This window comes from Sorex araneus, chromosome 5 (genome assembly GCF_027595985.1).
Source record: "Sorex araneus isolate mSorAra2 chromosome 5, mSorAra2.pri, whole genome shotgun sequence".
NCBI lineage: Eukaryota > Metazoa > Chordata > Mammalia > Eulipotyphla > Soricidae > Sorex > Sorex araneus.
In genome coordinates, this window is record NC_073306.1 from 23098911 (window position 1) to 23123339 (window position 24429).

Sequence of the window (24429 nt, forward strand, 5' to 3'; positions counted from 1 at the left end):
GACATGTACACAGCACATGAGATTCCAAGGTCCAGTGTCTACTCTTGCATAGAAGCCTCACTTAAGTACTTTATCAAGCTCCCCTCTGTATTTGACCCGCCTACATTAATATGACCAATTGCTCTTATTGCAGTGAGTACAACCACCTTTCTTGTTCAACTGGTGCTCTTCTTGGAGACAGGAATCTGGTTTGCTTTTTTATCCCGGACATCTCACTCAATGCTTTGCGCGTGCTCTAGAAATCAAGAAATTTTATTCATTTTAACTTGTTTCAAGGGATTGGAATGATAGCACAGGGAGTAGGGCGTTTGCCTTGCATGCGGCTGACCTGGGTTCGATTCCTCCGCCCCTTTCGGAGAGGCCAGCAAGCTACCAAGAGTATTGGCCCGCTCGGCAGAGCCTGGCAAGCTACCCGTGGTGTATTAGATATGCCCAAAACAGTAACAACTCTCACAATGGAGACATAACTGGTGCCCACTCAAGCAAATCTATGAACAACCAGACAACAGTGCAAAAACTTGTTTCAAGAACACTGATATGGGGTGGGGGGAGGAAAGCCTTCCACAGAGATGATTAAAAAATATATCATCTCTGTGAAAAGTTACTGAGAAGAAACTCTTTTCAGTTTCTTCTGAAGAAAAGAGTTACTGAGTCATTAAAATCATACTAACATGTCCTTCATTTTAGAGTGATATCAGTGTCCTAAAAATAAAAAAATCACCATCATCATCCCGTTGATCCTTGATTTTCTCGGGTGGTCTCAGTAACGTCTCCATTTGTCCTAGCCTTGAGATTTTAGAAGCCTTTCTTTGCTCGTCCTTCCCAAGGATGCCGCATTGGAGGCCCTTTCAGGGTCAGTTTGCCAGGCTCTCCCACGTGGGCAGGAAAAAAAAAAAACAACAAAAACTTCGATGCATTTGCCCAAAATTTGGTAGTTTAGCTAAACTAGTGGAAGGCTTTTTTGCTTTTGAGCCACATCCACTGTTAATCTTGGCTCTAAACGGTCACTCCTGGAGGTCCTGGGAGTCCAGGTTTGCTTGCAAGGCAAACGTTTGCTTGCAAGGCAAACGCCTTATCTGCCGCCTTGTCTCTCCAGCGGCGACAGGGGTATCATGAAATCCACTGCACTAGGACTCCGGGACATCAGACCTGTTGAGGTAATATATTCTCAGGGCTCTAGTTTTTCCCTGTTTGTAAATGGGAGTAGGAGTATCCACCTCACGGGATTGGAGTGGTTAAATGGTAAAACGTGTGTTAAATCCTTAATTCAATGCCTACCATAGTGGGTAGTGCTTGGTTGGTTCCTTCTCACCAGGGTTTAGACTCCTAGGACCTGAAGAGGTAGGTATCCAGTTCGGGGGTGGGGTGGGGTGGGGTTTGGAACCAAAGCAAACGACGTAGAGATGAGTGTTTTTGTGTCAACGCTTCCGAATCCAGCCAGAGAGAGTCCTGATCCATTTTACAGGGCGTTATCTTGTAAATCCTTAAGATTTAGCATATTCCTTCACTGTCCTGCCTATGTTTGTCATAACCTCTTCCTGCCTAGCCTGGGCCAGCTCCAGCGTTAGAGTCTGGTTTCGCGTTGAGGACAGAGATCGATTTAAATGATCTCCGAGGTTCGGATCTTTCCAGAGGATAGGAAATGTAAGAGCCTTCCATTTGGGGGACCGGGATCGGTGCTGTAGTACTTAGAAGTGGCTCAAGTTCTCTCAGACTTTTAACTGTAGGGAGGACTTAATACATTAAAAAAAAGGGGGGGCGTTGGGGGGTACGAGAGACGGGCCCCTGGACGGCAGTTCTCGGAGAAACCCTGAAGAAATGAGGTCTGAAGTCTCGGAGAGGGTGGAAGGCGCCCCCAGGTCTCGGCGTTCACTCCCGGACTGCCTGCATCTGAGGAAGCAGCAGCGCCCGGCCTCGCAGGGCCGGCGGCGAAGGAGAAGGGGTGGCCTCGGCGCAGCCTCCCGAGCTGGCCACGAGGATCCGCGGGGCCGGGCCCGGGGCTCGGGGCGGGGGGTCACGGCGCCCGGCGTCCTGCTCCGCGGGGACAGCTTGGGGAACGGAGCGCGAGGGCCCCGCATCCTCCCATCTCCCACTCGGCGAGGAGCCGTGTGTGCATGTGTGTGCGTGTGTGTGAGCGCGCGTGCGGGGGGCGCCTGGGCCCGGAGGCCCGGCCGGCGGGGCCTGGTCAGGCAGGCCGCGTCCCCGCGAGCCCGCGGCGAGCGCCGCCCGCCCCTGCGTGAGCGCCGCGGCCCCGCCCCCCGCCCCGGGCTAACGTGTGTCGTCGCGCGCGCGCCCCCGGCTCAGCGTGAGTGAGAGCGACGCCCTCCCGCCGCGGCCCCCTCCCCATTGTTTCTGGCAGCCCCTCCCCCATCGGTGTTTACGGGCCGCCCCCCCCCCCCCGCCCCAGCCCCCGTTTTGCCGGTACCCGGGGGAGTTGTCCCCGAAGGAAGGGCGGAAACTCCCGCCCCCCCCGCCCCCCAGCCCGACCCTCAGCGTTTCTCCCCGGCCCACCCCCCACCCCCGAGTCGGCGCTCCGCCGAGGGCCGCGTCTCTCTCCCCCCCCTCCCCGCCCCCTCCCCCGGGCTCCCCCTCTTCCTCACCGCCCTCCCCTCTGCGGGTCCTCCTCTTTCTCTCCCGGCGCCTCCTCCCTCTCCCCACTCCTTCCCCCCCCACAATGCAGTTCGCGGCGCGGCGGACATGGCGGTGGAGTCCTGAGCTCGTCGTGTCCCGGCCTCCAGCGGCGGCGGCGGCGGCAGCGGCAGCGGGAGGCGGAGGGGAGCGAGAGCCACTGAGATGAGGAGGCGCCGCGCGCGCCTGTAGCTCGCGGGCCCCGCAGGTAGGGAGGTTCTGGGCCGTCGCCCGGCCGCGGGTGCCGAGGGGGGTGTGCTCGGGCAGGCCGGGCGCCCCCCCCCCCCCCCGCTCGCCCTTCTCAGGTGCGGCGCCTTGCAGGTGTCGGGAGCCGGGGGCCCCTCGGCGGGCTCGGAGGGGGGCTGACACTTGATTATTTGCGTTTCGGTGGCCGGGACTGGCCGCGGGCGTCCCAGGGGAAGGCGCCGAGGCGGGAGGCAGGAGCGACGGCCTGGGCGGCCTGAGCCCGTTCGGGCACTGGGGGCCGAACTCCGCGGGGCGGCTGGGGGCGGTGGGGTGGGGTTCCTGGCCCCAAGCTGCAGACGCGGAGGGGGGCTCGGAGTTGGCGCGGCGGTCTGGGGGTCGCGAGCGATGGCTGCTGAGGGTGCCTGGTCCCTCAGCTCGGCTCCGCTTGCACGTCCCAAAACACACACACACGCACGCACACGCACACACACACACACACACACAAACACACACACACGTCGGGCATCATCTTTCCGCGGCGCTCGCCCTGGTCTGGAGAAGGGAAGGCGGTGTGTGTGTGCGTTGTGTGCGTGTGTCCGTGTGTGTGTGCGCGGGCGCGCGCGTATATGTGTGTGTGTGTGTGTGTCTCGCGTCTCCCCCGCCCCCCAGTCGAACGGCGGTAATGAACGCGTTTGACGTGGGAAACTGTGAGGTTCGTATTTGTAAACAGACGGCGCCCGCCGAGGGTGCTGCACGCCTCCGCGAGCGGCTTCGGGGCCTTTCTGGACCCGTGTTGCAAAAAAAAAAAAAAAAAAAAAAAAAAACCACACACATACACACAAACACGCCAAAAAACAAAAAAGCCGAGACTTTCCAGAAGCGCTTCCGCGGGATTCCTCGTCGAGCCCCGCGGGGGGGTGAATTACCGTTATTTTATCCAAGTTGATTGAAACATGTTCTTTCCTGAAGATTATAAAATCTTTTAATCGGATGAGTGTTGTACCTCGCGCGAGATCTGAGTTTCGGTATACCGTGGGTTTTTTTTCTTTCTCATTTTTAGTTTTTTTTTCCATACAAAAATAGTTCCTGAATATTGGATATTTTGTGATGTCTTTTGTGATCTGAAGAGTTCAGAAATGCAATTCTGATTTTGTATTGTTGGCATGCTTTTTTCCCCCTTCTCTTCCAGTAATTAGCTGGGGTGGATCAGATTACCTTTTGTTTCCTAAGATTCCCTCCCACCCCCTAGTCTTGTAGTAGCTCAATGTGTAACACTTGGTGAAACAGAACAGAATCTGTTTTTAAAGTTATGATAACGATTAGTTGATAAAATTGGATAATTCCAACTGATTATGGTAATTTAGAGAGAATACTAGAACAGGGTGATGAATTCTGGGATGGTTTAGGACTTTTTGCTTCCTTTTTTTTCTCCTTCTTGGTCAGCATGTTCTGTGTTTGAGTAAATTGTGCACTGATAGTTCCTTGTATGCCTTCTTAGAAATTGTTGGACTGCACTGCATCTTAGTACTAATTAGTCACAGCTTGTAAAATTATGAAATATTAATTCATTTAGAAAACTGCTTTGGAAAAAGAAAACTGCTTGATAATTTAGTAGTGATCAGTGAGCTCTTTTCTTACAAGCAAAATCTAAAGAGCACAAAACCGTGTACTTTGGGGAAAAATTTTATAAGTTTATTATTTAAGTTTTAATACTTAACATAAAAGAAAGTTACTGTGAAAGGAGCTATTTTAGGTAAAATTATCTGCCTTTGCAATTTTTCACTTGCCTGGCATGAAAAAAAAACAAACCCAAAACTTTCTTTAAATAATGCAGAAGTGAAAGTGATTGACATATAATGTTTTAAATATAGCAAACATTTAGATACAGAAGGGAAATTAAGGCTTTTTTCATTGCTCTAGGCCCAATTTGCTAATAATACAAAAAGATCAAAAAGGGTGATATATGTGATCAGTTTTGTGAATCCTAAGTTAAACCAAGAATTCACATGTACTTTTAATTCATCGCGAACAGTCTAGTGTCTATATTTTATTTAGGTTTTTGTACATTTTAATTTACTGTTAAAGATTTGTAAATACAATGATAAACATTTCTAGCAAAATACTTAAAGAGAATTACTAGTTTTTAGTGCAGATTCAATTTACTAAAAGTAACTAGATTTTTATTTGTTTTTGGGTCATACCCAAAGGGGGGTTACTCCTGGCTCTGTATTCCGGAAACACTGGTGGCAGTGCTCTGGAGACCATGTGGGGGGGCGGGGCTGGCGGTGACTGCCGAGATTGATTGAACCTGGGTCCACCGTGTGCAAGGCAAATACTCTACTCACTGTACTGTTGCTCAACTCCAGTCGGCCCAAATTAGATAAGTTTTTAGCCTCGTATTTAATCTTGACTGTATGTGTGCTTTAAAAAATGTCAAATTGGTTATGTAAGTTGAGAAAGTAATTTCAACTTATTTTCCGCAGAAAGTTTCGCTTTCAAAAAACAAATATGACCTACCTGTAACTCCGCTGCTAGTAATTTTTTTTGGGGGGGTGGGTGGGTAAGGCCACATCTGGTGGTGTACCAGACTATTGAGTGGGTGGGGAGGATGCAGCTTGCTTGGGTACTCAATTCTTGATTGCTTACCAGAATTTAACCCAAAGCTGGCATGCTCCAGCTCTTTTAGCTAATCTCTCTGACCTTGGTGCCAGTAGATTTTACTCTTTCAAAACAACCAACCAACCAACCAGACAAAAAGCCCAGCTTGCTCTTCAAACCTGGTGTTCTCTCTCTTGAACATGGAACTCACTTGCTTATCTCTATAGGTCTTTGCTTCCTTATTTTCACTCTAGAGAAGTCTGCTCTCTCTTGAACACATTTTCCTCCTCTCATTTTTCTTTTTATATATATTACATACACATATTTTTGGTTTTGTTTTGGGGTCACATTCAGCGCCACTTGGACTTATTCCTGACTCTGCTCAGAGATCACTCCTGGTGGGGCGGTAGGGGAACCGTATGGGATGTTGAAGATTGAACCAGGGAAAACACAATATACTATCGATCCAGCCCATCCTCTCACACCTTTCTCAGTATGTTTCAGTGTAAACTACCTTGCTTTAGTAAAAAACAAGACAAAACAAAACAAAAACCCAAAAGAAAACCAAATCCTCAAACTTGTTATTCTAGCAATTCAATGAGATGTAGTGCCTTATAAAATAAACTACTTGTGGGGCTGTATTCAGTAGATAGGGTACCTGCCTTGCATGCAGCCCACTGGGGTTCCATCCTCAGCATCCCATATGGTCCCCTCAGCATTGCTGAGAATAATTCCTGCTTCCAGAGCCTGGAGTAATTTGTGAACATTGCTGGGTGGGTGACCCAAAGACAAAATAAAACTACCTGTGCTTTAATTCATAAAGGTAAATTACAAATAATCAAATATTAAAAAAGTTAAATCAAGTCATCACTGCAGAATGACTTATGTCCTAAAAGAACAATTTCACTTTGTGCACTTGCTTGTGCCTGTCTGTGCTCAGTAGTTGCTCTGGTAGTGCTCTGGGGACTATATGATATGCTGGCAATCTAATTTGGATAATCTGCGTGCAAGGCCCGCACTTCACCCGCTGTAGTATCTCTCCAGTCTGTGAACTATTTTATTAAGACCGAGAATAGACAAGGGACAAGGATGCAGTAGTTTGGAGTAGGGTATGGAAACCTTTCTTTTTAATCTAGAGGAATTAACTAAGTGAGTTGCTCTGATTCTTCAATCCTAGATAATTGCTTAACTGGGGAATAGTTTAAAAATCAACATGATGTTCCAAAGTGTTTCTTACTAATCCAAATCCAAGAAGAATAAAAGGTATACAGGTTTCTTTCTCCCTGCCCTCCCACCCTTCTTTGCTCTTTGGGTGGGTGACAGATTATTTATTTATTTTTGTTTTGTTTTTTGGGTGACAACCTGTGGTCTTCAGGACTTACTCCCGGCTCTATTCATTGAGCATGGGTGGTGACTTGGGGAACCATATATGGTGCCAGGGATTGAACTTGTGTTGGTAGCGTGTAAGGCAAACACCCTACCCACTATACTACCCCTCTTACATATTTAATTTGGTGATATGTTATGGTTTCCAAATTGTTCTCATATTCAAATTTTGAAATTTGTCATTGAATGCTCAAAGTAGAGCAGTGAGCTAAAGGTATTGAGAAATGAAACTGTTTGAGTACTTGTTTTACTTCACCAATTATGCACATATGTGTGTGTGTATATATATGGGCAATCATACACTTGGATGTTAATTTGCTGAAGATTAACATCTAAATTAAATTCAAAACAGCTTTGTCTGCTTTTCAGTTAAATATACCATATTGCTATTCAGAACAAAGTCAAGTGTTCTATTAATTTTGTAGGAGAAATTGCCTAAGGTTGTTTCAATATTATTTTTTGGGGGGAATTCCCAAGTAGTGCTCAGGAGGTAGCGGTGGATATTGGCCAACTCTGCCTATGCTCAGTGCAGTGACTTGAGGATGTGGTGCTGCTGTGGCATACAGTGCAGGGATACTTGATCACTATGACCATGTCAGGGGCATCCAGGACTGCACCTGGGGGATGTTGCTTTGCAGTTCTTGTAATGGTGCGATTGAGACGGGACAGGGAGCATGCACCTTGATTGTTCATTTAATAGTTTAGTTGCATCAAACAATTTTCATTTGGACTTTCATGCTAGCTGCTAAATTTTAAAAATTCAAAGTTATTTGAGATACTCTGAAGGAACTTAAGTCTACTGACAATCCAGATAATTTATAACAAACTAGGTTATTCAGTCTGGAAATTTGGAGGAAGCTGGCCCTTCAGCTTGAGTATTCTTGAGTATTCATTCCTTTAATGAATAAGTTAAGGGGATAGATTGGAAGCCATTCCTTAAGTAATAATATTCAAAGATTGTAAGTGGGTAGGAAGTTTGGTGTGTGAAGAGTGAGAAATTAAGTGTGGTAGTAATTGAGGGTTTATGGATAAAATAGAGAAATGGTAGGGAGTGGCAGTAAGAAGTTTATTACATACAGTAAGGTGTTCTAAACCTGTGATTAGAAGTTTGTTTTTCCTAATTCCTATTTTGTCTCTCTTCCTTACCAACATATTTTGCCCTTTTTAAAATGGTAGTCAAACCATGTTTCCCATGCTGCTTTGATCTCCTTGCTCTCTATATTCCACACCATTTGAGTATCTTGTGATCCAGTTTTTTTTTTTTCCTTTTTTGTTTTGTTTTTGGGTCACAGCCAGCTGTGTCTAGGGCTTGCTCTTGGCTCTGTGCTCAGCAGTCACTGCTGTTGGTTCCTGGGAACCATATGCCGTGCTGGGGATTGAACTAGGATAATTGCTATGAGGAAGGTGTGTGAACCTTTATACTATCTCTGTGGCCCTAGATGAACACATTCTTTTGTTTGTTTTGGTGGTTAGGGGTTACTCTGGACTGCACTCAGGGATCACTTCTGGCTGGCTTTGGGTGCTGGGGATGGAACCTGTGTTGGCTGCATGCAAAGTAAATGCCCTTCCAGCTGTACTATTACCTTGGTCCCCATAGTAATTTACTTTTTCAGAATAAAATAGGAATGTTTGTGGTCACATAATCTGGTAGTTTTATTTTATTTTATTATTATTATTTTTGGTTTTTGGGTCACACCCAGCGATGCACAGGGGTTACTCCTGGCTCTTCACTCAGGAATTACCCCTGGCGGTGCTCAGGGTACCATATGGGATGCTGGGATTAGAACCCGGGTTGGCCGCGTGCAAGGCAAACGCCCTACCCGCTGTGCTATCGCTCCAGCCCCAATCTGGTAGTTTTAATAGAGTATTTGACTTAAGATGATAGTAGATAATTTACTGTTTAGTTACCGTGTTAATTTCTTTCTAAAGAAATATGAAGCACTAACTTGGATCTTTTTACAGGTTTTATGGTAACAATTACAGGTGAGGAAAGTAGGCACATACAGGTTAAACACTTTGGGCAAAATTTCATAGTTGGTTTGTAAAGTCAGGATTGACAGAGCTCTTTCTTTTCTTTTTTCTTCTCTTTTCTGTTCTCATCTTTTCTTTCTTTGCAATGCCTAATCTGGCAGTCCTAGGGAACCTTCAGGACTATACCTTATTATGTTGGGATTAGGGAGCAAGGACGTATGTGTCAGGTGCTGAACCAGTTGCTTGTGGATGCATGGCGTACTCCCTACCCCCTGAACTATTTTTCCTGGTCCATAAAGTGCTATTTTTTTTTTTAAACTGTCTTTTTTTTTTCCTTTCTTTTTGGATCACACCCGGCGATGCACAGGGGTTACTCCTGGCTCTGCATTCTGGCATCACTCCTGACGATGCTCAGGGGACCATATGGGATGCTAGGAATCGAACCCGGGTCGACCACGTGCAAGGCAAACGCCCTACCCGCTGTGCTATAGCTCCAGCCCTTGTATGTTTTTTTGAAGCATAGGTTTTCAGTTTTGATTATTTTCCTTTGATTTGTTGTGCTTTCGAAGTCATACCTAAGAATTAATTGGCCTAATACGAGGCCACCGAGGATTTTTTTTTTTTTGGTTTCTGTATTTGGGTTTTTGGGCCACACCACAGTGCTCAGAGATTATTCCTGGCTCTGTGGTCAGGAATTTCTCCTGGTGGTGCTCAATGGACCATAAGTGATGCTAGAGGGACCATTGCAGGGCCAAGAAACACATTGGGGTCAGCCACATGCATGACTATGTACTATTGGTTTGGTCTGTATTTAAAAATTTTAATTTATTTTGTTTCTTGGGCATACCTGGTGGTGCTCAGGGTTTAGACCAGACTCTGCTTAGGGAACCAGGTGTGGTGCTAGGGACAGAACTGTGTCAGTCACACACAAATCAAGCCCTTTAACCCGTATACTATCTCTCTGACTGCTATTTTTATTTTAGGGGCCACACTGAGCCGTGCCCAGGCTTTACACATGGCATCACAAGCATCACCAGGTGTAACCCCCTCCCCGAAAAGTCTGCATGTTTTTTTAAATTTATTTTTTGGCCACAGCTCTCGATGTTCAGGGGTTACTTCTGGCTCTGCACTCAGGAATGCAGAGCCAGGAGAAATTCGTTTTTGGGCCATACCCTGGCAGTGCTTGGGGGACCAGCATGCCAGGAATGGAACCTGGGTTAGCCGAATGCAAGGAAAGCACCCTATTCATTGTACATTGGTTCTGGCCCCAAGCCTGTGTATTTCTGATTCTGTCAATAATGGGTTACCATTTTGATTTTTTTTTTTTTTAATTTTTGAGCCATACTTGGTAGTATTTCGGGGCCACTCCCAGTGGTGCTCAGGGGATCAAACCAGGGACAGCTTGAAGGCAGAAGCCTTATCCCTTGTATCTGCCTTTCTCCGTTCTTTTTTCAAGAGTACTTAGTTGTTCATAGAGTTCACTCTGTAGGTTCCATCTCTGACACCACTTGGGGTGTGTCTTTGGTCGTTCCCAGCACTGCTGGGGCAGACTTCCTCCCCCCAAAATCACAAAAAAACACACAAAAAATCAGGACGTTACTGTTTGCTATGAATTTTAGGATAAGTTTGTCAGTTTCTTGGGGAAAAAAAAAGCAACTGGGGTTTTGGTCGAAATTGTGTTTGGTTTAATGATCAGTTAGGGATAGTGCTAGATTAATAATGTCTTTAATCTGTGAAAATGGGATTTTTGCCATGTTATTTTCACTAAATAAGTACCTACTTCAATGGTATTTTTTAAAGTTTTGGCTTACAAAGGTCATACTTTTGCTAAATTAATTTTAAATATGTTTTTCTAATTTCTCTTTTTTGGTTTTGGGCCACATTTGGTGGTGCTGAGGGCTTACTCCTGTCTCTGCGCTCAGGAATCACTCCTGGCAGTCTCAGGGAACCATTCGGGGTGCTGGGAGTTGAACCTGGGTTGAGCACTTAGAAGACAAATGCCATACCCACTCTACTATTGCTCCCGTTCCTTAATTAAAAAAATATTTTTGCACCTTTTGTGTGGCAGCCAGTAAATCCCTTGGTACCAGAGATTGAACCTGGGCCACTTGAAAGCCAAGTCCCTCTAGCCCTTTTAGCTGTTTCCCTGCCCTGTGAATTTTGTTGTTGTTGTTGTTGTTTTCTTGGGGGGGGGGCGCTCTCAGCTACTCTTGGCTTCATACTTTGAGATCAATTCCAGTGCTTGTGCAGGAATCCTTTGGTGCTAGGTTGTACATTAGCCTTTTGAGCTGTCTCCCTCGCTCTACAACTGGTTGTGTGTGTGTATGTATATTGACTAGTACTTCCTTATATTCAAGAATACTTGGGTGTAATTCTTGACATATTATTGGGCAATTAGACATTAAAGATCATCTAATAACTTTATTTTTCTTTAAGTTCTGTATTTTGGTGATACTCTCAACCCCTACTTCTTGACACAGTTATTCACTGTTCAGACACTGTTATAGTTTAGGGCTGGAGAGTTAGTACAAAAGTTAAGTATTTGCCTAGCATATAGCTGCAAATGCCCCTGATCCTGGTTTAAATCCCAGCACTGCTATTGGTCCCTTGAGCACCACCAAGCCTGATCCCTTAGTACAAGAGTCACTAAGTTGTGGCCTCTAGGGAGTACTGCTGGGTGTGACCCCCCCAAAATCCAAAAACAGTTCTACCTTTGACCCAGATTTTCTAAATATATGCTTATTTTTCTTGTGTCTTTTCTGACCTGTGCCAACATTTCTGTAATACCCTCTTTTGGGGTTTATTCCTTTACGCACATAAATTCCTTTATCCAGTACCATTACTCTTATGTTCCCTTACCCCAATTAAATTTTCATATTTTCCCTTACCCAGTATGAATATGAATACTGTAAATTGAATAAATTATTAGCTTGTAGTTTAATATATTAAATTCTTGGCACAAGTTGGCATGTTTTTAGTCCCATTTTCTTTTTTATTCTTCATACTTGCTTTTGTTTTACCCTTATTGTAGCTCACGACTCCCCTATGTTTTTTGCAGGCAGTACTATTCTTTTGTTTCACAGAATAGTGTAAAATTTGTGTTTCTAGCAGTTCTTTGAGATACTGATTGGTTGTTCTGGCAAAAAAAAACCCATCTTTAGTCAAATCTGGGAAATGTTGGAAGTCTTATTCCAGATTTACTCTATTAGGAAAGACATTGAAGAATTAGAAAGATCCTTCTGAAAAGAAACACATAACTTTTAAAAAAATTGAATCATTGTGAGTTACAAAGTTGCAAAGTTATTCCTGATTTAGTTTCAGGTGTACAATGTTCCAACACCAACCCATTCATCAATATACACTTCCTCCACCAATGTCCCCAATTTCCCTTCATCACCGAGCTTGCCTCCTTGGCAAGCACTTTTTTCTTTTTTCCATTAGGCATGGTGGCTTACAATACTTGTGCTGATATGGTATCATATCATATCAATTTCCACCTTTCAGCACCTAGTCTCCTGCAGTGACCCTTTCCTTCTATTGTTCATTGTTGTAGTGATCCCTTCCTTGACCTATTCCATCACTACCCCTTCTACTCCAACTCCCTCCCAAATGGTAAGCGTCCTACTAAGGACCAGAACTCCTTTCCTTTGGTTCTGTTGTCCTTGGGTGTTCTTTTCCTACTATTTCTTTGTATCCTGCATATCACTCAGCATTTGTCCCTCTCCAAATCAGCACCCATCCATGTATCAGCAAATTGCATGACTTCCATCTTTCCTTATGACCAAGTTATATTTAATTGTGTGTATATACCATGTTTTATCTAGCCACCTTGGGCATTTGGGTAGTTTCCAGATTTTGGCTGTTGTGGATAGTACAGTGAGAACATAGGAGTGCAGATGTTTTTCTGAAGAAGAGTTTTTGGACCCTTGGGGTATTTTCCTAGAATTGGGAGTGCTGGGTTGTATGTAGTCTCAATTTCTAGTTCTTTGAGGAAAGTTCATGTGGTCTTCCAAAAACTGGCTCAGCAGAAATGAATGAGAGTTCCTTTTTCCACTGCATTCATGCCAACAGTGGTTGTTCGTGATGAGTGCCAGTCTCTTTGGTGTGAGGTGGTAACTTGTTTTGATTTGCATTTCTCTGATTGTGTTACAGAACATTTTAAAAATATGCCTTTTGGTCATTAGTGTCTCTTCCTCAAGGAAGTTTCTGTTCTTTTCTCCTACCCATTGTTTGATGGGATTGGATTATTACTATTTTTTAAAAATCATTCTACCAGTGCTGTATATATCTTTGCTATTAACCTTTTACAGATGAGTGGTGAGCAAATAATTTCTTCTTGTCTGTGGCTATCTTTGTATTCTGGTCATAGTTTCCTTTGAGGTGCAGAAGCTTCTTGAATTTTTTTTGGGGGGAGGGGCACACCCAGCTGTGCTCAGGACTGACTTTGGCTCTGCACTTGGGAATTGCACTCCTGGCAGTGCTTGGGGGCAGGGTGGAAGGCATATAGGATTCCACAGATCAAACCTGGGTTGGCTGTGTGTAAGCCAAGCGGTCTACCCACTGTATTATCTCTCCAGTCTCAGAAGCTTCTTAATTTAATGTAGTCCTGTTTGTTTATCTTTGTTTATATTTGCTTGGGCAGTGGTATTCCACACTTAAAGATACCTCTAGCTTCAATGAGATTTCTGCTTATGTTTTTCTCTATGTATCTTATGGATTCAAGTATGGTATCGAGGTCTTTAATCGATTGTGATTTGACTTTTGTGCGTGGTGCTAGACATTTAAGTTCAATTTTTTTTTTTTTGGCTTTTTGGGTCACACCCAGCGATGCACAGGGGTTACTCTTGGTTCCACTCAAGAATTACTCCTGGTAGTGCTCAGGGGACCATATGGAATGCTGGGGATTGAATCCAGGTCAGCTGCATGGAAGGCAAATGCCCTGCTGGACATAATATGCCTCCGGTCCCCTCATTGATAGCCTTGTGTGTGCATCCTTGCATCCCCAGGTTGAATCCCACTTGGTCATGTTGTATGATCTTTTTGATGAGTTGTTGTATTTGAGTTGCTAGTATTCTATTGAAGATCTTTGCAGTTATGTTCATCAGAAATATCGGCCTGTTATTTCTTTTTGACTCATCTATGTCTACTTTTGGTGTCAGGTAATGTTTGCTTCATAGGAACTGGAGTGGTTGCTTCTTTGGGTCACACCTGGCGACGCACAGGGGTTACTCCTGGCTTTGTGCTCAGGAATTACTCCTGGTGGTGCTCGGGGGACCATATGGGATGCTGGGAATCAATCTGGGTCGGCTGCGCGCAAGGCAAATGACCTACCCCCTACTATTGCTCCAGCCCTTAAGGAGTTAGTTTTGCAAGCAGCTGATCTTGGTTACATATGGTTGCCCAGGTAATTCATGAATGATCCTATAGCACAGAGCCCCGTGTAAACCCTGAACTTTATTAAATATGGCCCAAAACAAAAACAAAAAGCCAATGTTTTGGGCCAGAGAGCTAGTACCTGACACGGATTTGATCCTGGCACTGCATATGGTCCCCCAAGCCCTGCCCAGAAGTGATCCCTTAGCTCAGAGCCAGGACTAAGCTCTTTGCACAGATAGATGTGGCCCAGAAATTAAAACAAAGGTTTTTTTTAGGTTTATGGTATTTTATGTTAAGCATATTGATTGATTGAAAGTTTTCATTGTACTAAAAGTGACATAATAAAATTTATAATTTTAATCACTTAGAAATGTACAACTTAATGCCATTTGTACATTCAGAATATTGTATGAATAGTTCTGTCACCAGAACTATTATCACGAGTATTATTACCATCTGCATTATTAATTTTTGTGTTAATACCAATAGAGTAATATGTATTGCTGTACATATTAATAACTTTTCATTGTTTCCCCCAAACCCTGACAGAAATTCTTCTCTTTTAATGCCTCTATATTTGCTTTTATGAAATTTCTTATATAATCCTTCAACATCTGTCCTTTTGTTACTAGCTTATATACTGGCTTTGTTATTGGCTTATGTATGTAGTGGTATATTCAAGATTCCTCCGTATTGAATGAATTTTTCAGAATTTCTTTTCTTTCATGATTGAATAATATTCCATAGTAAGTAGATAACCACATTTTGTTTAACCACTTGTCTGTTGATGAGACATTTAGATTATTTCTGTCCTTTGTTGTGAATAACTATTGTGAAGTTGCTTATACAAATACCTGTTCAAGTCTCTGCTTTTACTTCTTTTGGGTAGATGCATAGGCCTAGAATTCCTAAATCTTACAATATTCTGTAGTAAATTTGAGGAACTGCCAAATGATTTTCCACATTAGCTGAGTCTTTATTTTTGTGAGGGAGAGGAGCGGCCTTCCAAGCAATTCCCAGGGTCTTGTGGGGGACCACTCCTGGCTGAAAGGCTAATACTTGCTCCTGAGATTGCAGTGCTCCATAAGTCCTGCAGTGCTGTAGACCACCAGGGGCCATCCTGGCAGTGCCTGTGAGCCCAAGGCTGTGAGTTGGTGAGGTTGCTTCATTTTATTCCCATTGGCATATACACAAAGATTCTGATTTCTTCATATCCTCACCAATACTTGTTGAGTACACAAAATACACAAAATAAACATGGCAATACACAATACTTGTTGAATACACAAAATAAACAAAATAAAGTACACAAAATAAACATGGCAATATGTTACTTTTTTCACTTACTGCCTTTTTACTGTCACTTCATGGAAGTATAAGGATGTTCTTGTTTCACTTTATTTTTTGTTTTTGGGCCACACTTCTCTCTGTTTAGGGCTTAGTCCTCTCCTGGCTCTGCACTCAGGGATCACGCTTCTCAGGGGACCATATGTAGTGCTGGGGATTTAACCTGGCTGAGCAGTGTGCAAGTCATTTACCCGATTCACTGTGCTGTCTCTGGCACCCTAAAATGACCTCATTTTATTGTATAGCTGCGTAGTCATATTTTATGGATTTATCATAGTTGTTTTTTTAAATTCCTCATTATGGATCATTTGAGGTTTTTCAGTCTTTTTCAGACTATTTAAGCTAATTTTTATTTTTCAGATTTAATTTTACTTTTTTGATAATTAAAAAAATTTAATCATCATGAATTAGAGTTACAAAGTCATTATTAAGTTTCAGGTATACTGTGTTTCTAACACCAATCCCCTTATCAGTGTGCACTTAACCTCCAGTTTCCCTTGTTTCCCCCTCCCACTTCCGCTTGCCTCTAGAGCAGGCACTTTTTCCTGCACCATTGTCATAAACTAACTTTTTAAACTGGTGTAAGGTCAAGTTTCAGAATTCTTTGACTGTGTACATCTGGTTTACATGCATAACTTGTTAAAAAAGATTCCTTTTGGGGCCGGAGCGATAGCACAGTGGGTAGGGCGTTTGCCTTGCATGCGGCCGACCCAGGTTCAATCCCCGGCATCCCATATGGTCCTCCAAGCACCGCCAGGAGTAATTCCTGAGTGCAAAGCCAGGAGTAACCCTTGAGCATTGCTGGGTGTGACCCAAAAAGCAAAAAAAAAAAAAAAGAAAAAGAAAAAAAGACTCCTTTTTCCTCATTGGTCACACTTTACAGTATTGTCAAATCTGTAATACATATGACTTATTTTTGGGTGCTTTTCTGTTCCATCAGTTTGTATGCCTGTCCTTATACAAGTATTAGGTTGTTTTGATTATTGTAGTAACTTTACATATTCCCATCAACGGCCAACGTCCAGAGACTATAAAACCACACTCCTGGAAGCGTGCCACAGCAATGCGGCCGCACGACATCTAATAGCCTAGCTCTCCCTCTTGGAGATCCTGACAAGCTTCCGAGAGTCTATTGCCTGCTCGAGAGAGCCTGGCAAGCTCCCCATGGTGTATTCATATCCCAAATACAGTAACAGATATATACATACCTTTTGGAGAGCCTGGCAAGCTACCGAGAGTATTCTGACCACATGGCAGAGCCTGGCAAGCTACCTGTGGCGTATTCATATGACAAAAACAGTAACAATAAGTCTCATTCCCCTGACCCTGAAAGAGCCTCCAGTCAGTCATTGGGAAAGATGAGTAAGGAGAGGCTGCTAAAATCTCAGGGCTGAGTGTAATAGAGACATTACTGGTACCCGCTCAAGTAAATTGATGAACAGCGGGATGACAGTGGTACAGTGATTGTAGTAACTTTAGAAGTCAGTGTGAATCATCTGATTTCTTTCTCCTTTTCCTAGATTGTTTTGGCTAGTCAGTCCTATGAAATACCTTATGCATTTTAAGATTGATCTTTTTTGGGTTGGGGCAGGGTGCTGAGTGGTTCGCAAGGGTCAGTGGACTGTGAAGTGTTGGAGATCAAACTTGGGCCTCCTCCGTGCATAGCTGCATGCGCTTGAGTCAGTTGAGCTATCTCTGTCTTGAGTTTTTCTGTTTTTGTAGAAAGAAACGGGGCCAGAGAGATAGCACACCATCAACCTTGCATGTGGCTGACCTGGCTTCGATTCCTGGCATTCCACATGCCGGGAATTTGTGCTCTGCTCCCCTGAGCACCACCAGGAGTACATTAGTGCTCTGGTCCCCTCAGCACTACCAGGAGTAAATTCTGAGTTTGTGTCAGTTGATGTATTCTAACTACATTCCAAATTCAGGAAAAGCATCTTAAAACAGGTTTTGGGATTCTTTTTTGCTGTTGGTTTTGGACCACACCTGACTGCTTAAGGGGCAATACCTGGATCTGTGGTCAGGAGTGACCCCTGGTGGTGCTAAGGGGTTTAGATCTGGGCCAGTCTCAAATAAAACAAGAGCTTGAAGTGCTTTACCTCCTGTATTCTCTTTTAGGATTCCTTTTTTTTTTTTCCCCCCACACCAGGCAGGGCTCAGGGCTTACTCCTGTGGCCTGGGGGATCGTATGTGAATGTAACGTCTGTTGGCCTGTTAGCCGTGTACAGAGCAAGTGTCCTACCAGCTGCTCTGTTGCTCCAGCTCCTCTTGGCTCGTTGAGCTTAAAAATATTAAGTCCTAGAGATACAGTATGCATCGCAAGGTGCTTGCCTTGCATAGAGCCCACTTTGGTTCAATGGCCAACACCACATACGGTCCCCAAGCACTGGTAGGCATGATCCCTGAGCAGAGCTCGGAGTCAGCCTTAGCATCTTCAGGTGTGGCCCAAAACAAAAGCAGCAGCACCAGTAACGACTAGTACTATCGGAGGGTCCTTATAATTTCCCCCCCCCCAATGAATAATAACTGAAATAACTGAAAACTTGTCTTCCAGAGGTTTACTTCTTTGAGTTGGAGGCCAAGAGGTCACACGAGCCTAAAGTATGTTTTGCAATGATTGGATTCTTAAAATTTAGGACAGAATCAGAATAAAGAAGAAGAGGCTGGCATGGAAAGTAGACTGGAAGGTATCCAGGAATACAGGATGTTCTTGAGTCCTTTAATTGCTTTCTGTAGTATTTTGTAGCTTCCAGTAAACAGATCTTCCTGTAAACAGATCTGTTGTATTTAAATTTATTTTTTTAAATTTTTATAAGGTTTTAAAATAAACAATTTATTATATTCAATATTCCAACACCAATCCCACTGCAATTACACCTTACCCACCCCCCATTATTTTGAATTTTCCCAGTCACCATCCAAGCCTGCCCTAATAGCATGCTTAAATAATTTATTTTGTATTGCTTGTTATGAATAATTCTATAAAAATGATCAAAAAAGGTTTCCTTTGGTTAAGTTTATTCTTATTTTTATTTGAGGACTATACCTGGCTGTGTTAGGGCTTAATCCTAGCTCTTTGCTCAGGAATAATTCCTGGGAGACCATATAGGGTGCCAGGGATTGAACTTGGATTGGCTGTGTACAAGGCAAGTACTTTACCTGCTATACTATTTCTCCAGCTCCTATTATTTTTAAAGTTATAACATCAATGAGAAGAAAAAACCACTTGGTTATTTGAGGACCTGTTTTTTTTTGCTTTTTTTGGGTCACACCCAGTGATGCTCAGGGGTTACTCCTGGCTTTGCACTCAGGAATTACTCCTGGTGGTGCTTGGGGGACCATATGGGATTCCGGGGATCAAACCCGGGTCGGCCGAATGCAAGGCAAACGCCCTACCCACTGTGCTATCGATCCGGCCCCTGAGGACCTGTTTTTTAAAAGAATCTTAGTAAAGTAATAGTCATCATTTTCTCTATGAAATTACCATTGCTATCCCACTGCCAAAAAACCCCTCTGCTCAATCTGACCTTCCTTAAACTTTACTATTATTACATTTTATTTTTTTTGTGGTTGCAGGGAATTGGACCTAGGGATGTGAAGTGCATATATATATAAAATATCCATCATCTACTGGCAAGCCATATCCCTGGTCCTTGAGTTTATTAATATTATATTTTTTGATACTCTTGTAAATGAGAAAACTTTAATTTCTATTTTTTGGGGGATAGGTCATTGCTGGTTCATAGAAATAGAAATGGTCTTTATGCTTTGGTTTTGTATCCTGTAACCTGATGAGTTCATTTGTTGGCTGTTTTTGGGTATGATCTTCAGGATTTTCTTGCATAAAAAACAATCATCTGTGAACAGATAATTTTACTTCTTTTCCAATTTGGATGTCTTTTATTTTTTTCCCCCTTGCCTAATTATTCTGGCTAGAATTTCTAGTGCTATATCAAGTAGAAATGAAAAATGCAGACATTGTTGTCTATATTTTATAGGAAAAATTTTCAGGTTTTCACAATTATGACATGGTTAATTTTTTTTTTTTGTCTAAGACCTTATTTCATATTGAAGCTTTTTTTCCCCCCAATGACATTGAAATTTCTTGTTTTGACTACTGCCAGTGATGCTCTGTCCCTGCACTCAGGGATCACTCTTGGTAGTGCCAAGGGGACCAGGGGAACTTATGGAGTGCTGGGGATTGGACCTAGGTTGACCATATGCAAGGTAAGTGCTCTGTCCACTGTACTATTTCTCTAGTCCCAAATTGAATATATATATTTTTTAATCAGAGAAAGGTGCTAGATTTCATCAGATGCTTTATCCAGCATCAGTTCATAGAAATGATCTTTTTTTTTTTTTTGAATCTTGGGGCTGGAGTGATAGTACAGTGGGTAGGGCATTTGCCTTGCATGCAGCCGACCTGGGTTCGATCCCTGGCATTTCATATGGTAATTCCTGAGTACACAGCTAGGAGTAACCCCTGAGCATCGCCAGGGGTGACACTAAAAGACAACAACAAAAACAAAAATCTGTTAATACGCTGTATCTCATTGGTTTTCAATTTAGCCACCCTTAAATTCTGGGGAAAAAAAATTTTACCGTCATGTTTTTAAATATACATAAGTACATATGTATATATTTAAATAGACCACTGAATTTGATTTGCTAGTATTTTGTTGGTGGTTGTTGCATGTGTGTTTATTTGGAGGGAGAGGGTTTGGACTGTACTTGGAAAGCTCTTGGCTTTGTGCTTGAGCCACCCACTGTACAGTATTGAGATCGAGCCAGATTCAGCCACATGAAGGCATGAGCCATGACTTTAGTACTTGCTCTTTGGCTCCTGCATGTATGTTTATACTATTAGGGTGATACAGAAAGTATAGAATGAGTTAGGAAATAGTTGTTTTTTTTAAAAAAAACTTTTTAGAACTGTTTAGAAACAGTTGGTATTATTATTTTCTTTTAGACCATGCCTGTATTCTTGGCTGGCTTTCCATTCAGGAATTATTCCTGGCAATGCTTGAGGGACCCTAGGTATGCTGGGGATCAAACCTGTCAGTCTTGTGCAAGGCAAATATCTTACCTACTGTACTATTGCTCTGGCCCTCAATTTTTAAAATATATGGGGCAGTACCTCACAATGCTCATTTCTGTTTCCAGTGGCATAGCTTGGTGTGACCCAAAAAAGGGAAAAAGAAAAAGTCATAACTGATTTTTCTGGCTCTTTTGTTTCCCCCCCCCCTTTTTTTTTTGGGTGGAAGTGGGCAGGGAGCAGTGCTGGGGATTGAACCCAGTGCTGCAAACATGTGAGATGTGTACTTTCACTGAGTTATATCCCAGAGCTACTCTATGGCTTTTAATAGAAAATCAGCTGTTAATCTTAATGAGGATCTTTTCTACGTGAGAATGTTTTTTGTTGCTGCTGCTCTTTCGAAGTTATTTCATTTCTTGTTTTCAGTAACGTAATAATAGTTTGTGTTGCTTGTTGTTTAGACCACATGTGGCGGTACTGAGACGTACTCCTGGCCCTGTGCTCAGGGATCACTCCTGGAGGTGCCAAAACTCTGTGGTTTGGTGTCGATTTCTTTGGTTTATTTTGCTTGGAACGACATACACTTGGATGTGTACAATTTTGATTTAACAGATTTGAGGTGTTTTTTTTTTGAGGGGGTGGGTGTTGGTGATGGAATCCACACCTGGTGGTGCTCAGGACATATTCTTGGCTTTGTGCGTAGGGATCGTTCCTGGTGGTGTGTAGGGGATTGACTTGGTTAGTCATAGGCAAGGCAAATGCCTTAATCCTTGTACTGCCTATCCAGCCCTAGGATGTCATTTTTATTATGTCATTTTATTAAAGGCTCACTTTGTAGAATGGGATTTATATCTTCAAGTAGTTCGCTAATAATAATGTTAGATTTAGGAAGCTTTATCCACTTATTCATAAGCAGAGCTTCATTAGCACAGGTTCTGTGTAAGGTTTATGTATGATGGTGTAAATGACAGAATGAAATTTTCTTTTGTTTTGTTTTTCTTTGCTTTTGGGTCACACCAGTGGTGCTCAGAGCTTAATTCTGGTGGGCTCAGGAGAACCTGGTTGGCTATATACAAGGCAGATGCTCTAGCCACTGTACTGTGGTCCGGCCCCCAAATGCCTGTCAGTCGTAAGGTGATTCTCTGGGCTCTGATGAGAAGTGACCCCTGTTCTCACCGTGCTAAACTGGGCTGAAATGCAAGACAAGCACCTTAACCCCTTTACTGTCTTTGTGCTAGTATTTAATTTTTGCTTATTTATTCACTTGGGTTTTTTTTTTTTTTTTTTGGCCACACGTGTTTCTCATGGCTTACTCCTGACTCTATGCTCAGTGATCACTCCTAGTGGACTCGGAACCATTTAGGGTGCCAGGGAGCAAACCTGGGTTGGCAACATGCAAGGCAAGTGCCCTTCCTGCTGTACTTACTCTCTCCCAAATTGCTAGTATTTTAATTTTTAGCCAGCTGGATATGATTGTTAAGCATTTTAATCGTTTAATATTTGATGACCTATTTGTTTACAGTTTATTAAACACCTTGTAATTCAGTCTCTATAGTCCTATACTCTTTTTGTTTAGTAAGCTTTTTTCTATTTCTTTTTTTTTGTGCAGTATCTACAAATGCTTTTTGGTGCTTGAAAGACCCTTGGTGATTTCTATAATGTGCAGTTATCAGAATTAAAACAGCTTTAGCATTAACTGCTTAAGATTTGCATAAGATCATAATATTTTAGTTCAAGTAGACTATAAAGGTAAAATGTTTCAGTCCCATTTTATAATTTAGAAAGCCATGACTGAAAGCGTCTTTGTTGTCTTATTCTAGTCATTCAGTAGCTGGTGGGCCTTAGTGTTTGTAGACCCTTGCAGACTGTTCCTTGTGTAATTTTTTGCTCAGGTTGAGGGCATGTTGTGTACTCCCAGGCAGTGCTTTAGGGTCTTCGGTGTGACTCCTAGCAATACTTGGGCAGGATTATTCAGTGCTCAAACCTGGCGATGCTCTGGTACTTGGGTTTGGCAGTGGAGAGAGGACCTCCAGGACTGTACTTGGTGATGCCCAGGGCTCCAGAGTTACAGCTGGTGGTGCTTGGGACTGTGTGGTGTAGGAGGGATTCAAACGGAGATCTTGGGGCATGCAAGGCATGAGTATCTGAGCCTTGAGCTATCATCTTCCTAACCCCCTATACACATTCTTTTGAAAGCAGTTGGAAATTTTTGATATCTTCCTGTAATTATTACTTAGAATATATGTTTCTTTGTAACCCATTGAAGAGTTACTGAGCAGTAACTTTCTGAGATTAGCTTTTCAATTACTTATAAAGACATAAAAGTTTTAAATTAAAACTTTAAGTAATTGTTAAGTAAATGTTTTTAAATAATTATTTTAAACTTTCTTAGTAATGCAGCCAAATTATTCTTAGATCCCAGCATTTGAAGGTTAGTATGAAAACTGAATAATTACAGGAAGACATAAAAAATTAATCTTGAGGGCTGGGGAGGTACTACAGTATGTAGGCTGCTTGTTTTCATATGTCTGACCCAGGTTCAATCCCCAGCATCCTGTATGGTTCCCAGGAGTAATTGCTGAGTACAGGGCTAGGAGTAACCTCTGAGCATCTCCAGATTCCCCTTCGCCACCACCCCACAACAAAAACAAAAAACTCAAACTAATCTTAAACCATTTCAGTTTCTTCTGAAGACATCAGTTTGATCAGTAAAAATAAAATTCAAAAGTAACTATATGTGGTATTTGGAATTGAACTCTAAGTACCTTAGTCCTTGTACAATCTTCCTGCCCTACATGCTAATAGTTTTGAATATGTGCTAAGCATTGTGATAATGATTCACAAATGATATTCAAGATTATTGCTAAAAGAGAAAAGTGATTTTAGGGTCTAGATGATTTATTTGAATTCTCCTAATTTAAGATGGATAATTCTAAATGCTATTGTTTAGTATTTGTTTTTGTTTAATTACAGTCATTTGCATTTTTCTATAATAATTGGTTATTTAAAATGAAAATCTTTTTTAGTAGTCATTTACTATATTTAAAAACATAACCAGGAACTGCAAACAGGCCTGATTGTTTTTAATTTGCTCAACCAATTTTGCCACTACTTCTTGGGAAGTAGTGAACTTTATTTTAAAAACTATACCTCCTCGGAAAGAAATTCATTTCTAGCAATTACAGCTTTTGGGGGAAATTTTTGTTTTGTGAGTAGCTTAAAGGATGAAGGGAAAATGGGGCTAGAGAGATAGTACAGTGGGGTTAGATATTTGCATTGCATGTGGCTGACTCTTGTTTGTATGCACGGCATGCACTCAAACAAACATCACCATGATTTATCCCTGAGCTTTGCCAGTTGTGATCTTGGCCAAAAAATTTTTTTTTAATATTATTTTTTTACTATAAAATTAGTTCCTGTGGGTCAGTACATGCCTGTTGGTACTCAAGACTTAACTCCTGGCTCTGCTCAGGGATCATTCCTGAGTATGGGGTGTTGGGATTTGTACTCAGGTTAACTGTGTGCAAGGTAAGCACTTTATCTGCTGTATTATTTCTCTGGCCCCACCACCTGTAAAAAAAATATTTTTTTTTAAAGTTTTAAGGCAGTAGGATATTTTTTATTCTTTATTCCCCAGCCCTCAAAATTTCAAAATTTCTCTATGGAGAAATTTTGGCTGGGTAGATGGCTTAAAATGTGGTTCTGCTGCCATTTGAGGGCCTGTTAGTCAAAAGGCTAGGACAACAGTTAAGGGCTCAATTTAGCAGCAAGCTAAGCTGTTTGGAAGACTTGTGTCCTCTACGTACCTGTCTTGTGGTACTTGATCGCTAGTTTTTTTTTTCTTTTTTTGGTCACACCCAGCAATGCACAGGGGTCACTCCTAGCTCATGCACTCAGGA

General features: G+C 42.6%; 1 protein-coding gene across 10 annotated transcripts in view; it reads left to right on the plus strand.

Annotated features, from left to right (window-relative positions):
• The first annotated feature begins 2285 nt into the window (after window positions 1-2285).
• TUT4 (terminal uridylyl transferase 4) overlaps window positions 2286-24429 on the plus strand; it is a 122332-nt gene continuing 100188 nt past the window's right edge. For 6 of the 10 annotated variants that reach the window (XM_055140715.1, XM_055140710.1, XM_055140717.1 and 3 more), the window contains exon 1: window positions 2681-2836. The gene's annotated coding sequence lies outside the window, so the exon portion shown is untranslated. Of the gene's footprint in view, window positions 2306-2680; window positions 2837-24429 lie in introns of those variants that run through there. The other 4 variants (XM_055140714.1, XM_055140709.1, XM_055140711.1 and 1 more) reach the window with 1 other exon arrangement.